Source organism: Miscanthus floridulus, chromosome 7, assembly GCF_019320115.1.
Source record: "Miscanthus floridulus cultivar M001 chromosome 7, ASM1932011v1, whole genome shotgun sequence".
NCBI lineage: Eukaryota > Viridiplantae > Streptophyta > Magnoliopsida > Poales > Poaceae > Miscanthus > Miscanthus floridulus.
The window spans coordinates 108,392,894-108,412,079 of NC_089586.1; positions in this window are offsets into that span (position 1 = coordinate 108,392,894).

Here is a 19,186-nt window from a genome sequence, read left to right on the forward strand (position 1 = left end):
CGCCTGCTTCTCTTCCTCTCCCGATGCTTCTCATCCCATGCATCGGTGCCGCTGGAGCTTCCTCTGCTCATCCTTCGCAGCTCCTCCCTGTCTGCCCTCAACACCGCCACCGTGCCTAGCTCGCGGATGCCGGGCGCGAGCGTAGCTTAAGGAGAGCGCGGCCCGGCCCTGCTCCGTCTCGCCCCACCTCCAGGGCGAGTGCTCCGGCGGCCAGGGCTGCCCCGCCTCCTGCTCTCCCCTTTCCTCTCTCTGTGGGCCTCAGGCCAACTCGGCACGTTGGATGGGTCGTGCTTCTCGGGCTAGCCCGGTCCGAAAAACGGTCCAACAGGCCTTACCTAGGCCGTTGGTCTGGCACAACGTCCGCTTCGACACGACCCGGGTGGCACGGCCCGTGCCGTGTCGGGCCGGGCCGACCTGTTGGCCTTCTATAGCTCGAGGCATCAGCAATTAGGCTTGGGGGGAGCCTGGCTAAAGACGTCTTCCTTGAACGACAAGACCTCCCATTGTTTGAGTCATCTTGGTTCCGATGAGCTTTCCTTGATGTTCAGCAGGGCTCTCGAGCTCATCCGCTGGGTGTAGCCTAGATGCCTTGAACGATTAGAAGAGTCGATTAGAGGGTTAATCATGCTCTAACGCTCTTACTACGCTATCCAAGGGTTTAGGTAACCACAATGTTAGGTATTCGTCAGTCGCATTTTTAGGGTATTCAGAGGCTGTCTAGCAAATTACGTATTCGTCATGTCTCTTAAAGCATATTCCAAGTACATGCAGGATGTTTTGGTCATGGACGCTCCCGAAGCCAACTGCTCCCGGCCACTTCAAGGCACCTGGCCAGGTGCGGCCAAACTTCGGACAGTCTCGACTCTTCCTTTTGAATCCATGATTTTTTCTATTTCTTGCATTTGTACACCTTTTTATTCTTTTTTAGGCGGGCATCTGAGTACCCATTGTTTTCAATATCTCGGACACTTGTCTATTTTTTATCTTCTGTTTTCTTTTCTTCTTTTTTATGAATAACTTCTGTATAGCTCATGCCTCTTCTCTACAACAAAACTTTTGGGAGATAGCAATAAGAACTTAGAGCATCTATTTGGTGGAAAGTCCTATGAACATGTTTTTGGTGTTTACTCCCACTATAGGAGTAAAACATTTTTAGGTGGATCTAGATGGAATGACATGTTTTTGCGCCTACCTCTAGTGTTGGAATAGTGCATATATGGATGGTGTGTACGTGATCTTGATTTTAAGAGCATAACAAACCTCTCATAAGGGTCTACAATGCTTGACTAAACTCAATACAAAACAAGCAGCATATATGTGGAAGTTTTCCTATTCTAAATAACATATATGGCTCTAGTAGGAATTCAAGTTTTGTCATACAAGAGCTCATCATGTAGCATTTTTATGTTTTTAAAATATAAATCTTAGAAACTTTAGTATCACTGGGAACAAGATAAACAGCAGCTCAGACCATCTCATATCATATCCGTCAATTACCTAGACTTAGATCAAGCATATGCTACCCACGAGTTTCAAGCCCAGAGTAAATTGTTATATCAAAACAGTCGTATCCAAAACTCGGGAGAATTCAAGGCTAAAAACTAGGTACTTGAAAGAAATTATGACAAAGCAACTATTTATCATTTCCATTATAAGAGATTATCCTCATAGTCCATTTATTTAGCTCTTAAAAATCTAGACACACCTTTTATTTTGTTTTCATTTTTCTACATCACACCTTACTAATATATATATAAGACAAAGATAAATTTTTATTTTGCTTTTAGTTATGCATCTTTTACTTTTAACAAGTATATAGTAAACTTAGAAATAGTTAAACAAAACAAAAAGAAATACTTAGCTAGATACATGGGTGATGCTTTTCCTCCAAGCTAGATGTTGGCGTGGTCGAATGTTGAAGTTGAATGATCCCTCTCAGAGTAGATTTGCCAGCGGATGTCCTTCTCTTCATCCATGGAAGGAGTGGAATAAAGTCAACCAGGTGAACTTGCTCTTGATCATATCATCCTGCAAAATACCAACAAGAATACCAAAACTCGTGGAACGGATTAGGATAAAGGGCTAGCGGTCAGCCGTCCGGAGATTAGTTGTTCTTGAGGTTTAGAATTTTTTTATATTGGCAGAATTTTAGCACGATGTTTACCTAATATATACCTTTTTTGGATTTTCTTATTTATGATATGCAGAACAAAAAATTATATATGCATGGTATTTTTATTTTTTATGCCTCCACAATGAATATTACCATGGGTATTTACACCATAGATTTATTCACATGGGGCTTAGGATTTTTTTATGTAGTGATGAAATGAGGTCATGAAACTTTTTATCTTTCTTTTCTAAATGCAATGCTAATGCAGAAAAGTAAATATGCTAAAGTGAAAAGAATTCGAGCAATGCGGAAAAGCAAATATAGATAACTATTGATGTTACCTCCCGACGAGGGTTCGGATTTTTAAGTCCTCCGGATAGGACTCTTCTCCTATCTTTTTCATTCTTTTGGTGCATTTGTTAGTCCTAGAGATGGAGACCTTGATAGTTGCACCTCTAGTGATGGTGACTTGGATGATGTCACCTTTTCTTTCAATACCTACTTTATCTATGGACTAGACTTTGGCGGAGTAGGTTCATCTTTCATAGGTTCTTCCCAGCCATTTTTTTGGGGCTTGATTTGATTCTCTTGGCGTCGGGATGATCGACGTCTCCTCCTATAGTAGGACTTCTTCGGCTATTCATAAGTGTTATAACTATTGAAATAGCAGCGTACCTTTTCTCTAGGGAATTGGAAGTGGACTTGTCTAGATCCGATATAGATGATTGCATTTGTGGTGTTAAGGAACAACCTTCCAAGGATGATGGGTGTATCATTGTCTTCTTCTTCCATGTCCAGAACCATAAAGTCGGCAGCGGCATAGTGATCATGTATTCTTACCATGACGTCTTTCGCTATTTCCTCTAGAAATCGGATTGATTGATCCACCATCTACAATTGTGTATATGTAGGGAACAAAGGTTCATCACCAAATAAATATTCATACATTATTGTCGATGTTTTACCACCGATAGCCTGCCACGGGGGTACCTGAGGCAGTATGTTCGGGCTTCAGCGTATGCAGAACTCGATGGTGAACGCAAGAGACAAACGACTTATCCTGGTTCGGACCCTCGATCATTGATCGAGTAACAGCCCTACGTCCAGCCGGTGTTAGCCTCTACGTTGGATTGATTATGAAGTGTCGTACAATTATTGTTTTGTTGTTGTCTTCCCCAGGAGCCCTGCCCTCCTTTATATAGTCAGGAGGCCAGAGTCCTAGTCGGTTTACAATGAGAGTTCCTAGTAGGATTACTGAATAGTACTACTACTAAGATTACATGGGAAGAATCCTAGTTAGACTAGATCTTCTCTCTCCCTTGTGGGGTATCCTATGGGTCCCGCATCGACAAGCCCCCGAGCACTTCATGGTTGAGCTCTGAAAGTCTCATTTTGCTCCTTCAGGTCTTGTTGAGTAGGAACAAACGTCATCCGAGTGCTTTCTAGAGTGAAACCTTGTAGTGCTTCTTGGGATCTTCGAGTGGTGAGTGCTTTTTGAAGAAAAAGTATATCCATCTGGTTGTAGCCCCCGAGCCTCTTGCTATTTGGAACAAGGAGCTGGAGGATCTTGTCTTGAAGTTGCTCTGATTGTTCGTTGAAGTTTTATCAAAAAGAACTCGAATATGGCTCGTTCTGGGTTCTTTTTGTCGTAATGTCTTGAAGTGATCTGCGTTGAGGAAGTCTTTTGGTGACATGCGCTTTTTCAAAGAAAAAATGCACTCATTGAGTGTAGCCCCCGAGCCTCTTGCTATTTGGAACAAAAAGTTGGAGGGTCTTGAATCTTTATGTTGTTTGAAAATTTGTGTTCTGAAGTAGTCCCTGAGACTTGGATTATGTCATCATCCGAGTAGTTTTGCGGCGTCTTTCCGAAGCAGCCCTTTAGTCTTGGATTAAACCATCATCCTTGTAGTTTCATGGCATCTAGCCTCCGAGCTTATGTCCAGGTTCTTTTATTCAGAAAGAACTCGGTTACATGGCCTTGGCATACTCTCCGCTAGTCTTCTATTGTCGGATGTAGTTGTGTGGAGTTGGTTGGGTGTAAATGCTGTTTGTTGATGGGTTGTACCATGGTGGTATATCCTTCCGAATATGCTTGTCCTTGGTCACTGTTCCTTCACGCCTGAGTCCTTTTTCATTGAGTTCTATCTTTTCACTGTTTCCTTTGTCAGGTCTTTACCTTCGGTGCTCCCAGTTCATGTGCACCGCTCTTTTGGTCTATAAATACCCTCTTGTGGTGCTTGTTTTTGAATCATTGAGCATTCTGTTGTGTGGCCTGAAGTCTTTGTAGTCATGGATATGGTAGTTTGTGAAGTTGAGCAGCCCCCGGGCGTATCTTGTAGTTGTTGTGTACCTCATCGTAGCTGGAGGAAGTCTTGTGATAGGGGTTAGAGGTAGACTAATCCCGCAGTGGCGTTGCATCAGGAAGTTGGTGGCGGTAGTTGGAGGAAGTCTTGTGATGTGGGCTTCGTCCCTTCATCCGGTAGTTCTTGGCTGGCGCTCTTTGTCTGCCCTACGGCTGTCCGGTGCAGATCAACACCTGATCCTACATCACGTCGGGCTTGGGTAGACAGATGCCTGCCAGCCTCCTTTGGTCCATGCTTTTTTGTTGTGCTGCTGATTTCCATCTTGGATGCACTGTGTTCGTCCTTTGAAGAAAACAGTGTAGCCGAGGGCGGTTTGTTCTGCCTAGCAGCAAATTGGAATACGTAGTCGTTCTAGAGCCTAGCTGTGTCTGGGTTCCTCTTTGCTACCTTGCTTGTTGTAGTATCGAGTTCATTGGGTCTTGTAAGATGTGTAATCTTGTACTTATTGATTTCATTTGTAATAAAAAAGATTCTTGCCATCTTAGTTGCCATGCTTTCTCCTGCTATATTGCTTATGGAATTTCTAAGTTCTTTTTATCAAGAACCGGGTTCTTTTGTTCCTTTAGAAGTTACCCTCCCTTTCTTCTTTGAGGATGGGTTGTTCTTGCAGTTATCTGATGGCTCCGCAGTAGTGCTGGATGGATAAGTCTGAAATCTGCCCGTTGGATTGTACCGTTGTGTGGATTTGTGCCCTCCGTCGTTTTTAGCTGCATCGGTAAATGGACCGTTGCGTTCTCACACGGTATTTTATTGGGCCTAGTGGGCCGTTTCTAACGCTATAAAATTTATTTATAGACCCTTCGTCCTCTTTTTCTTTACTGCCTTTCTTTTGCCTTCAAACCATAGCTCTTATTCATCCGCCGTCGCCATTGCCACCGCCATCCTTAGTGCCGCCATCTAGGTTTTCTTTTTCCTTTGATTTCTTTTTGCCTTCGTTAGTACATGGGCAAGAAGAAAACCGCCAGTAAGTCCCAGTCTTCTTTCGTGGACAAGGAGTCTTCACTCTCCTTGATCGAGAATCAGGAGTTTGTTGCCATGAGGGCCGCCCAGAAGTTTTGGCTGGCTCCGACAACCACCGAAGCGCAGCTTTGTGAGCTTGTCAGTGACGGCTTGATCCAGGGCCAGGCTTTTGCTGAATGGAGAGTTCCAGGCGAGCATCGAGTTCCTGTTCTAGTTCCTAGTGAGATAGTTCTTTTTGTCTCATTCATTCGCGCTGGACTTTGTCTTCCCGCCTCTGCTTTTCTTCACTGATTTCTTGATTATTTTGGGATTTGCCTAAACCACCTTGCTCCTAATGCAGTTCTTCACCTTTTTGTCTTTGTTCATCTTTGCAAAGCTTTCCTTGGAATTTCCCCTTCTCTTTCTCTGTTTTGTTACTTCTTTCGCCTGAAACCCCAACCCTGCCGCAAAGAAACCAGCGTTCTTGGCGGTTGTGGGATTCAGTTTCGCTAGTGTCTTAAGAGCAAGTTCTTTGACTATGACCTGGTTGATTCTGTAAAAGATTGGCGTGCCGACTGGTTTTATGCTGCCAATTTGATCCCTTCCCTTGTCGTCCACTCTAGATCTGGTCCTGTGGTGAATGACCGATGGGATAAGAAACTTGAGTCACCTGCTGAGATTCAAGTGATCCAGCCATTCCTTGATAGGATTAGCATGCTGAAACAGCAGGGTTTAACCGGTTTTGGTATTGTTTCAAGTTTTCTTCGTCGTCAAGTTTAGCCTTTGAAAGAGCGGGAGCACCTTGGCTTTGAGTATTCTGGGGCCGAGGATCCTTCACACATGGTCCTAGCTCTTGAGCTGACCGATGAGGAGGTACTCGAGCGTCTCCAGAAGATGTTGAAAGGAGTGAGCGTTGTTCCTCCTACTGTCTCCGAGTTCTCTGCCAACAACCCGCCCCCAGCTATGAGTTGTTTATCTCTTTGTTTGGGTACTTTATGTACTCTTGCTATATCCATTTTTGCTTAGCTTTTCCTTGTCTTGCTATTTTATCCTTTTTCGTAGGAGCTTGGGTGGAACTTTGTTGACCTGATCCCTCTTGATGTTCTCCCTGCCATGGCAGAGACTGGGGATAAACTTGCTGGAACTTCTATAACTAGTAAGTTCCCAACCTCCACAGCGCTTCCTGGAGTTTCTTCCGGATTTGTTGATGTATATGAAGAATATGTTCCTCGTCTAGTCCCTCGTGGTCCTCGTAGTGTCCCGAAGAGGGGGCGAATGAATGGGTCTTCATCTGGCCTGCCTGTCTCCAAGAAGTCTCACAAACCAAGTAGTCCCTCAGGTACTCTAGTTGTTGCTAGCATGCTCTTAGGTGAGCATATTTAATACTCTTTGTTCCTTTGTTTTCCTATTTTTCTCTTGAACCGAGTACTTTTTATTCTTTTTTTCAGCAGGTGCTCTAGTTTCCTTAGTTGAGGGAGAGGAGGATGACGAAGTACCCCTCATCATGCGGTGGTGAGTTGTTTTCATATTCCTGTTGCATTGAATTTCTCTTCTTTGTCTTGACTTTTAGTCTTGAACTTTTTGAAGTAACCGGACGTCGGGTACGAGTTCTTCTGAGGCTCCCATGCCGACTTCTTCTGAAGCTCCATTGTCGAGTTCTTTGGTAGCCTTGGTACCGAGCTCTACCGCTCCTCCAGTGCAGAGTTCTTCCATGGCTCTAGCCCCGGCTTCTTCCATGGCTCCGGTATCTGCTATCCCGCTCCCGTCGTCGGGTGGCGGGGACGTTTTCGCCATCGTGGTCCCCCTGCGAGGCCTTTGTTTGGCTCCACAAAGAAGAAAGTGGCTGGGTGAGTAGGTTCTGGCTTCATCCTTTTGCTTCTGTCTTCCTTCTTCTGGTTCTTATCGGTGATTTCTTTTATCAATTTTCAGTCTTCCGTCTTCTCTCGTTTCTTCATCGACTTCTTCTCAGCCTTCCGTGGTGCCATTGAGTTCCGAGCCTCAGGACTCGCAACATACTGTTGGTGAAGTTGCTACGGGGGCTTCGGAGCTACCTAGCGAAGTTGTGGACTTGGCTGCCCCGGAGGTGACTGTGGCCGTCGCGTCGGGTCCTTCTGAGGGATTGGCTTTGGCTTCCCAGGAGGTTGCTTTGGTCGTTCCTTCTTCACTCCAGCCAGCCTCTCCTTCCCCTTCTCTTGCTTCCGGTGGTCCCTCTTTTACCGATGACGTGGTGCAACAGTTTGATGCCACCCATCGGCTATCGGAGCTGACCGTAGCCTAGCGGAGCTTGGCGTCCTCTGTGACTTCTTTCGGGGAGAAGCTTCACGTAAGTTTTTCTGAGATTCTTTCTTAGGCCATTTGTTTTGCCTTCGTCCTTACGCCTTATTTTTCTCTATCTTTAATTGTTTAGACTTTCTCTCATGACCATACCGGCTTCTTCTTTTCGTCTAAAACCAAGAAGAAGTTGTCCTCTGAGGTAAGTTCTCTGAAGACTAACCTTGACCTCCTCCGGGCCGAGTTGGAGACTGAGCGTAAGTCGCATCAACAAGAGGAAAAGGCTCTCCGTGCCCGGGTGGTAGAGGTAGAGAAACAGAGAGACATTGTTGCCCAGGAGTTGGAGAAACAGAAAGATGCTACTATCCGAGAGGCTTCAAAGAACTCGGAGGCCATGAAGAGCTTGGAAGCCGTGAAGAAAGAATGTAAAGGTATTCTGGGTTCTCTTTGTGTCTTTCAGTATTCAAACCTTTCCCTCCTGCTGACTTGTTGTTTGGTGTCTTGTCCAGCTCTCCGAGTTGAAGGAAAAAAGCTCTCGGAGGGTATTGATGAAATGAAGACTCTTATTCGTACAAGTCATAACAAGGCTGAGGAGGTAATTACTCATGCTGAAGAAGAACTTACACTTGCTAAGTTGATCAGGCGTGGAGCTGATAAAGATCTTGTGCAGGCCCAAAAAACTATTGAAGACTTGTCTGGGAAGCTGGCGACGGCTACTGAAAATTGGAACGTTTTGTGGAAATCCTTTTGTTTAGTAGCTGATGTTCTCCGGACTCCAGCGGATGATGGGCAATCTTGGGCTCAGTTCATTCCTCGGATTCCGACTCATTTCCAAGAGTTCGCGAAGAAGTGCGCTCAAGTATGTACCAAGAATGTGCTAGCCTAGGTCTAGGTCCTTGCTCCAGAGGCGCCTCTGTCCAAGATAGCAGAGGAAGCTGATAGCCAAGAATACCTTGATGCCGTTGAGAGGATGGAGCCTGAGGTCGAAGGTTTAGCCAGTAGGGTTGTAGATAGTCTTAATATTGATATTTCCCTTCCTGATGACAATGCCTGATCCAATTGACCAGCCTCTTGTAATATTACACTCCTCTTCAAATGAAGATTCTTTATTTTCGTTGATGTATTCTTTGCCCGAGTGTGGTCAGAGTTACTTGACTTGCTGAGTACTTTGTCCCGTTTTCGTCTCTGCCCTGTAAACAACTATGTGCGTTATCCTGACGAAATCCCTCGATTTGTCGAGTATTTTTCTTTTCTTCTTCTTTTGTGATCCATCGAGTGCTTTGTCCGCGCTATGACTTGTTAGATGTAGATCTTTGTGTTGACAACCTTTCATCTGTGCTATGTAAAATGACTCGGCATAGAATGTTGCCTTGACAAACTTCGGCATCCGAGTGCTTTCTTGAGTGGCGCTTGTGCTTTTCTGAGGAAAAAGTATTCCTATCTGGATGTAGCCCCCGAGCCTCTTGCTTTTCAGAACGAAGAGCTAGAGGGTCTTTTTAAGCTTAATTTCGGTCGACTAGTTTTAGGTGTTAGCTTTTAGCTACCCTCATCGGCGGGCTCAAGCGTCTTTTCAGCTATTTTGCTCTCGGCCGGGATGCTCAGGCATGTTTTCTGCCATTTTGCTTTTTGTTTCGGGTGTTAGCTTTTAGCTACCCTCATCAGCGGGCTCAAGCGTGTTTTCAGCTATTTTGCTCTCGGCCGGGATGCTCAGGCATGTTTTCAGCCATTTTGCTTTTTGTTTCGGGTGTTAGCTTTTAGCTACCCTCATCGGTGGGCTCAAGCGTCTTTTCAGCTATTTTGCTCTCAGCCGGGATGCTCAGGCATGTTTTCAGCCATTTTGCTTTTTGTTTCGGGTGTTAGCTTTTAGCTACCCTCATTAGCGGGCTCAAGCATCTTTTTAGCTATTTTACTCTCGGCCGGGATGCTCAGGCATGTTTTCAGCCATTTTGCTTTTTGTTTCGGGTGTTAGCTTTTAGCTACCCTCATCGATGGGCTCAAGCGTCTTTTCAGCTATTTTGCTCTCGGTCAGGATGCTCAGGCATGTTTTCAGCCATTTTGCTTTTTGTTTCGGGTGTTAGCTTTTAGCTACCCTCATCGGCGGGCTCAAGCGTCTTTTCAGCTATTTTGCTCTCAGCCGGGATGCTCGGGCATGTTTTCAGCCATTTTGCTTTTTGTTTCGTGAAAACAACTCATTGAAAGTCATGACAAGACATGCTGTGGATGAATATCATCTTTATTGATCATGAATATAAACTAATACATATATTGTCGAGGAATATTGTCCTTTGTCGATTGTGAACGTTGGTCCCTTGTGGCTTGCATATCTATTTTTTCTTGAGTTATTTTTACGCGTAGAATCTTCTTAGCTGGCTGATGTGCCATGTATTGTTGACTTCTCTTCCATCTTCGGTTATTAACTTATATGTGCCTGGTCCGGTGACTTTTGTGACAATGAACGGACCTTCCCATGGACTGAGTAGCTTATGTCTTCCGTCAGTTTTTTGTATCCTTCTTAGCACTAAGTCTCCGACTTGTAATGATCGAGGATGGGTACTCTTGTTGTAGTGTCGTCTTAAACCTTGTAGGTATCTGGCTTATTGGAGGGTAGCGTTTACTCTGACTTCTTCTGAGCTGTCGAGTTCTAATCTTCTTGTGTGTTCTGCTTCTCCTTCATCGTATTGTTCTATCTTTGGTGATGTCCAGATCAAGTCGGCAGGCAGTACGGCTTCTGACCCGTAAACTAGGAAGAAGGGTGAGTAGCCTGTTGCTCTGCTTATTTGAGTTCATAGCCCCCATACTACTTTAGGTAATTCTTCAATCCATTTGGACCCATAGTCCACTAGTTCTTCGTATAACCTTAGTTTTAATCCGACTAGTATGAGTCCATTGAAGCTCATAACGGTTCATTTTTTAGGCTACCTTATAAATAGAAGCTCCACTCGTGTGTGGAGTCACTTTTGCTTATTCCAACAACTGAGAAACACGCTTGTGAGTGCCAAGAAGAGCAAGGTCCTAGTGAGGTGATTGAGATTTGAGAATCCAAGAGAGTAGCCTCATTAGTGAATCAAGAGTAGTCAAGTGTGCATCCATCTTCTCATTAGGCTTCACATGGTCAAGTGAGAGTTCGTGCTTGTTACTCTTGGTGATTGCCACCACCTAGATGGCTTGGTGGTGATTGGGAGCTTGGTGATCACCCGGTGGAGCTTGTGGGTGACTCAACTCAAGTTGTGAGCGGCTTTGGGTGATTCGCCACGACGGAATGTCGAAGAATCAACCCGTAGAAAGCACTTGATCCTTGCGCGGATCAAGGGGGAGCTACACCCTTGCACGGGTGCTCCAACGAGAACTAGTGGGGAGTGGTGACTCTCTGATACCTCAGCAAAACATCACTGCATTCCTCTCTCTCTTTACTTTGAGCATTTACTTTGAGTATTTACTTTGAGCAATTCAATACTTGTCTTTACATTCATAGAATTGCCATGCTAGAGTAAGTTTGGAACATAGGTTACAAGTCTTTTGTGCGTTAGTTTGATAGAAACATTTTTCTAGGCACAAGGGGTTAATTGGGCTATCAGTAGGATTTGACTATTGCAAGAAAATTTAGAATTAACTCAATTCACCCCCCCCCTTTTGGGCATCTTGATCCTTTCAATTTGTATCAGAGCCTCGTGCTCACGTTTTTAAGCTTAACCGCTTAGAGCAAGATGTCTCACGGGGATGGACCTTCTCCTATCTTTGAGGGAGATGACTTTTCATATTAGAAAATCTACATGGAGGCGTACTTAGAAGCTCTAGACGTTGGTATTCTTAGAGCCGCCTCACAAGGCTTCCCAAAACCTCGGGATGCTACTAACCTACAAGGCGATGAGGTTAACTATGAAAAATAGAATGCAAAGGTTCGAAACACCATCTTTAGAGGCCTTTGCAAAGATATGTTTGACCGTGTAAGGAACCACAAAGATGCCCATGCACTATGGTCGGACGTTTGTGCGCTCCATGAGGAAACCAAGAGTGAGCGTGAGGAACGCTATCATCTTGTGATTAAAAAAGCTAAATTCTTTTGAGATGCTTCCCACAGAAAGTGCTAATGAGATGTATTCTCGTTTAAATGTTCTTGTAGAGGAAGTCAATGAACTTGGACTTACTTAAATGTCCCCATTCGACATTGTGAGAAAGATCTTGAGTGTCCTCCCCATTGACAAATATGGGCACATCGTGATCGTGCTACATCAATGTGATCTTTCTGCCGCTACACTAACACAAATCTTAGGAAAGATCAATGCTCATGAGATGTACATGCACATCACCCCACAAGATGGCTCATCCTCTACAAAGAAGAAAGAGAAGGACTTAGCATTCAAAGCTAGCCAAGATAAGGGCAAAGCAAGACTTGAGTATGAGAGCTCAAGTGATGAAGAAGATGATGAAGAAAGTCTTGCTCTCATGGTGAAGAAGACCGTCAAGATGCTAAAGAAGCTAAACAAAAGTGGCATCAAGTTTGATGGCAAGAAGAAGAAGTTCTTCACTAGCTCAAGAAGAAAGCCAATCTCCGAGATGGATTGCTACAATTGTGGCAAACTTGGCCATCTTGCTCATCAATGCACAAAGCCCAAGAAAGACAAGTTCAAGAACAAGAATAAGGGCAAGAAAGATGACTCAAGCAATGAAGATGAAGATGAGAAGAAAAAGAACAAGCCATACAAGAAGAGAGATGGCAAAAAGAGGGACTTCTACAAGAAGAAGAAGAGTGGAAAGGCCTATATTGTCGGTGATTGGCTCACGGACATTGATTCATCAAGTGGATCATCTGATGATGATAGTGACAATGAGAAGGTGGCCACCATTGCTATTGATCTTGCATCTTCACCGCCACCATCGCCATCATCCTCTACACACCTATGCCTTATGGCCAAGGGTGAACGCAAGGTAACTAAGAGTGATGATAGTAGTGATGATGAGCAAGCTAGTGATAATGATAGCGATAGCGATGATGATGATTCACCTACATATGATGATCTTGTCAAAATACTAAGAAAATACACTAAGATCATTAGAAAGAGTAGAGCTACAAATGAAAAGCTTGATGCTAAAAATGATTTACTCTTAGCTAAGTGTGATATATTGGAAAAGGCTAATGATGAGCTTAGAGAAACTAATGATGCTATATCATCCAAACTCAAGGAGCTCAAATCTTCCAAGAAAGAGCTTAAAGATAAACATGATAAACTTGAGTGGGTGCATAATGAACTCATCACTAGCCACAACAAGCTAAAAGATGAATACACTACTCTTAAGATTAATCACAATACTCTTGTCATTGCTCAAGAATTTTTACCAAATGAGCCACATGATGCTACTAACCATGTTGTCAAGATTGATATAGCTACTTCATGTGATGATTTAATTGATGAGAGCATTGAGCATGGATCTAGTAGCAAAGGCAAGCAAGTGGTTGAGTCCAATGACTATGATGAGTATGTCAAGCTCAAGAGTGATAATGAGAAGCTCATGAAAGATCTTGAAGAGATGAAAAGCCACAACATCATTGTGCTAGAAACTCTTGATCACGACAAAGAGTTGATCCTTGAGAATGAGAAGCTCAAAGAAGAAAACAAGAAGCTTAAGGAAGAAAAGAAACATGATGCTCTAAAAGAAGAAAATAAGAAGTTCAAGTTGGAGAAAGAGCATCTCAAGATTGGATTGAGCAAGTTTGCTAGAGGCAAGCATCTCCAAAGTGAGCTACTCATGAACACCATCATAAAGATGGATAGAAGTGGCATTGGATATGTGGCAAGTATAGAGAAGATGAAGGCTCAAGTTCAACAACAATAATCAAAGCCAAAGCCAAAGCCAAAGATATGTTTTGAGTGTGGACAAGAAGGCCACTTTGCTCATGAGTGTCAAACTCCACCGCCACAACCCTTGCCCAAGCATGCTAGACCCTTTGCCTTCAATGCTCACTACATGCTTAGAAAGGACTCTAGTGGAAAGATGAAAGTCATGTTCTTAGGTCCCCCTAACAAGAATAGGCCTAAGAAGATTTGGGTGGCTAAGTCACTTGTTGAGAAGGTGAAGGGCCCTCAACAAGTTTGGATTCCTAAAGCTTGAATCTCTTATGTGTAGGTGAACTACAAGACCGGTGGAAGTCATTGGGTTATTGATAGTGGTTGCACTCAACATATGACCGGTGATCCTCATATGTTCACCTCACTAGATGAAGAGGTAGATGGACAAGAGAAAATAACATTTGGAGATAACTCAAAGGGCAAGGTTAAAGGATTGGGCAAAGTGGCAATATCAAATGATCATTCCATCTCCAATGTGCTCTATGTTGCTTCATTGAGCTTCAACTTGCTATCCGTTGGACAATTGTGTGATCTTGGCTTCCAATGCTTGTTCATCGAGAAGGAGGTTGTTGTATCCAAGGTAGATGACAATCAAGTGATATTCAATGGATTTAGATACAACAACCTATATCTAGTGGACTTCACCTCCAAAGATGCAAACTTGAAGACTTGCCTATTCATCAAAACAACACTTGGGTGGCTATGGCATAGAAGACTTGCTCATGTTGGGATGAGCTCACTCAAGAAGCTTATGAAGAATGATTTGGTGAGAGGGTTGAAGGATGTGAAGTTTGAAAAGGACAAGCTTTGTAGTGCATGTCAAGCCAACAAGCAAGTTGCAAATACTTATCCAATCAAAGCTTTTATGTCAACCACAAGAGTGCTAAAACTTCTACATATGGATTTATTTGGACCAACAACATACAAGAGTTTGGGAGGGAATCTCTATTGTCTTGTGATTGTGGATGATTATTCAAGGTATACATGGGTATTCTTCCTTCATGACAAATCCAAAGTTGCATCTTGCTTCAAGAAGTTTGCCAAGAGAGCTCAAAATGAATTTGAAGTGAAGCTCAAAAAGATTAGAAGTGACAATGGGAAAGAATTTGACAACACAAACATTGAAGCCTATTGTGATGAAGTTGGGATCAAGCATGAAGTCTCCGCAACTTATACTCCTCAACAAAATGGTGTAGTTGAGAGGAAGAACCGGACTTTGATCACTCTTGCAAGGACAATGCTAGATGAGTACAACACCCTCGAAGCTCTATGGGCGGAAGCAATCAACACCGCATGCTATGCATCAAACCGCCTATTCTTTCAAAAGTTCCTTAGCAAGACATCTTATGAGTTGCTCAATAGGAAGAAGCCGGACGTCTCCTTCTTTAGGGTGTTTGGTTGCAAAGGCTACATCTACAAGAAGCGGCAACACCTAGGGAAGTTCCAAAGATGTTGTGACATTGGTTTTCTTGTTGGCTACTCATCAAAGTCCAAAGCATATAGAGTATTTAATCATGCCACCGGCTTAGTTGAAGAAACATATGATGTGGAATTTGATGAATCTAATGGCTCCCAAGGAGCACATGAGAACCTTGATGATATAGGTGATGAACCATTGAGGGAGGCTATGAAGAATATTCCAGTGGGAGACATCAAGCCAAAAGATGATGAAGATGATGTACAAGTCATTAACCAACCCTCTTCATCAAGTGTGCCACAAGATGGTGAAAAAGATGGGAGAGTAGAAAATGAAGATACTCATATCTCCCATGAGCAAATGGTGGTACAAGCACAAGATGTTGATGCTCCACAACCTCCTCCCCAAGTGGTCAATAGAAGAAATACACCTCTCCTACAAGATCATCCACAAGATCTCATCATAGGGAGTCCATCAAAGGGAGTAATGACTCAATCTCAAAAACTTACTTCATTTATTGCTCATCACTCTTTTGTCTCTTGCTATGAGCCTACCAAGGTCTTAAAGATCCGGATTGGACCAATGCCATGCATGAATAGTTGAACAACTTCACTCGCAATAAAGTTTGGACTCTTGAAGAGCGACCAAAAGGTGCAAGAGTCATTGGAACAAAGTGGGTGTTCCACAACAAGCAAGATGATCAAGGTGTTGTTATGAGGAACAAGGCAAGACTAGTTGCAAAGGGGTTCTCTCAAGTTGAAGGTTTGGATTTTGGAGAGACCTTTGCACCGGTTGCAAGATTAGAAGCCATCCGTATCCTACTTGCATATGCATCACATCATGAAATGAAACTATATCAAATGGATGTGAAAAGTGCATTTTTAAATGGCTTTATTAATGAACTAGTCTATATTGATCAACCGCCTAGGTTTGAAGACCCTAGATATCCTAATCATGTTTATAGGTTGTCCAAGGCAGTATATGGGCTTAAGCAAGCCCCAAGAGCTTGGTATGAGCGCCTTCAGGACTTCCTCATTAAGAAGGGCTTCACCATTAGGAAGGTCGACACCACACTATTCACCAAGAAGCTTGATGGGCATATCTTCATTTGTCAAGTATATGTTGATGATATCATCTTTGGATCATCAAATGAAGACTCATGCAAAGAATTTGGTGAATTGATATCAAAGGAGTTTGAGATGTCCATGATTGGTGAGCTTACATTCTTTCTTGGTTTTCAAGTCAAGCAAATGAAAGAAGGCATCTTCATCTCTCAAGAGAAATACACAAAAGATCTTCTCAAGAGATTCAAGATGGATGAATGTAAGCCAATCAAGACACCAATGCCTATCAATGGATATCTCGACCTAGATGAGGGAGGTAACCTGATTGATCAAACTCTCTACTGTTCTATGATTGGTAGCTTGTTATATTTAACCGCATCTAGGCCCGACATCATGTTTAGTGTGTGTATGTGTGCTAGATTTCAAGCTAGTCCTAAGGAAACACATTTAATTGCCGTAAAAAAATCCTTAGGTATCTTAAGCACACACCAAGCATTGGTCTTTGATATCCCAAAGGAGCTATATTTGAATTAATTGGCTATTCCGATTCGGATTACGTCGGATGCAAAGTAGATAGAAAAAGCACATCCAGAGAGTGCCATTTGCTTGGTAGATCACTTGTGTCTTGGTCCTCCAAGAAACAAAATAGTGTGGCTTTGTCCACCACCGAAGCGGAATACATTGCCACGGGTGCTTGTTGTGCACAAATATTATACATGAAACAAACTTTGCTAGACTATGGTGTAGTTCTAGAAAAGGTACCTCTTTTGTGCGACAATGAAAGTGCGGTAAAACTTGCAAATAATCTGGTTCAACACTCTCACACCAAGCACATAGATATCCACCATCACTTTCTAAGAGATCATGTTGCTAAAAATGATATCTCACTAGAAGGTGTAAGAACCGAAGATCAATTAGCGGATATCTTCACTAAACCGCTAGATGAGGCTACATTTTGTAGATTGACGAATGAGCTCAATGTGCTTGATTTTAGTAACTTCACTAAAAATTAAGCTTGTGTTGTCCCTTGCATTCATTATAATATACAACATGTTTAATTTTTGGCAATGCATATAGGGCTTGTCTAACATGGTTAAGATAACGGCCGAAAAGCATGTGAAGAAGCTTAACCTTGGATCAAACTTGACAAGCAACTAGATTTACTTACAAGTATTGCATATGCATGAATGTTGCTTCGTCGTTTCGTTCAATTTGCCCTCTTATTGCCTATTTTCCTAAAAAGAATTATAGCCTAAGGCAAAATATTTTGAAAAATATGAGGGTTTGAGAGAGGTCACTCACATTAGTCCCAATTGGTGGTTATTTGGATCTTATTCAAGTTGGGACTTGATTGGGAACAGGTAGCGCGAAGGAACTTTGAAGATTTGCTAGAAAAGGTGCACCGAATGCTGCACCGGACGCTGCTGTCCAGCGTCCGGTCAGTTCACAGGAGGTGAACTGCTGCTGAAGGAGTGACCGGACGCTGCGTTTGTGCGTCCAGTCAGGAAGGGATCCAACGTCTGGTCGTTTGAAGAAGAAATCGGCTGTACTGACCGGACCCTGCCTGTGTCCGGTCATGGACCACCGGACGTGCCTGGTTGTGATTCTAGAGGAATGGACCTCTTTGGAATCGACTGGACGCTGGGTGGTAGCATCCGGTCGCTACCATCGGAGCGTCCGGTCAATGGAGAACATGCGGTTTCCGAACTCTTTCCCTGTTTCCTTCTCCGTTACGCATGGGATCTCCTTTTAACCGTCTGTATCTTCGATCTCAGCCAGCAGCGTCTAACCCTAATCACCATAGTCACCTTGCCCTAGCTCGAGCCGCTGCCAGGTCACCGTCGCAGCTCTCCCGCACCAATGCCGCCGTCCTGCTCCACGCGCCACCAGTCCACCATAGCCACGAGCCTCCCGTCTCCTGTGACTGTGCGACCGGCTCCATCTGCCAGCAAGTCTCCTCACGCGCTCGCCTGACCCATGCGCCTCCCGTGACTCAGCACCGCCATCGGCTTCCTAGACACCGAGGGCCATTCAAGGCCATTGATCCAAGCCCTAGCCCTTCTCCTCGATTGGTTGGTAAGGCATTATCCTTGTTTTGAATTTGCCTTGCTTGTGACCTAAATCCATTGCAAATCACTGATTTCAAATAATCTAGGGCCACCGGTTCATCATAGTTCTTTGCAACCCTAGATCCAGCAGGTTCTGAGGTTTCCCCCGCGTGATGTCTTTTCTTTCTCCGAATCGCTGATCGTCAGGTAGCTTGCCCATCGTCTCAATTTCGCACCTACATTGCGTGCTTCCTAGGTCTTTCGCATCTATTAGATATATTGTATTTATTCATATATCCATCTATTCTATCGTGCAGCGAGTCGGTGCCATTGAGGTTCTTGTGGCAGTTGGCAGTCAACTCGGAGCCAAGCTCACGAGTAAGGATCGAGGCCAAGCCTCGGGAGTGTCAGTTTGACAGTTGATCTTCATCAGCGGCAGTTCATCCTCTTATCAGATCAGATGGCTTGCACCAAGAACGTTGGTGGTGGCCCAGGTGATGATGATCGAAGGCCCCTGCCTCACAAGCCTGTAGGACCGAAATGCAAAGCAACAAAGCAAGTGACATCCAAGAAGCGCAAGTACCCCAACACAGAGACATCGAGAGCAGCTGCAGTCGCTGAGGCCGCAGAGCGTGCTGAGAGAGGTGGTGCCCGCAGTGGAGTTGTCATAGCAGATCAGCTGGCACCGGACGTGCAGGACAGACTGAGGGAGATTGAGCGACTTCATGGTAGTCCACCTAGGACTGTCATGATGGCAGGACGTCGTCTGGCTATTAAGGAGCCTCAACATCAGGGGGAGTCTCAGCAGGAGCCACAGCAGCAGCCCCCACCAGTAGAGCCCCAGCCAGCTTAGGACACTCAGGAGGGCCAGCCGGCTGAGGAGACCGAGCCGGCACCCCAGCTACGCCGCTCTGGTCATACCAGTGCTACAGTTCCACCAAGGCCAGCTACACAGCACAGGGGTTTACGCCCACCGCCCAGACCATAGGTGAAAGGTCCTTGTTTGATTTTGGTAATTGAGTGACAACTTAGGTGGACTAATTGTGTTTATGTGAGATACACAGGTGATTAGTCCATAGGTACATGTGTGTGAGCAACATATGCCATGGAGGTAAAAATGGCTTG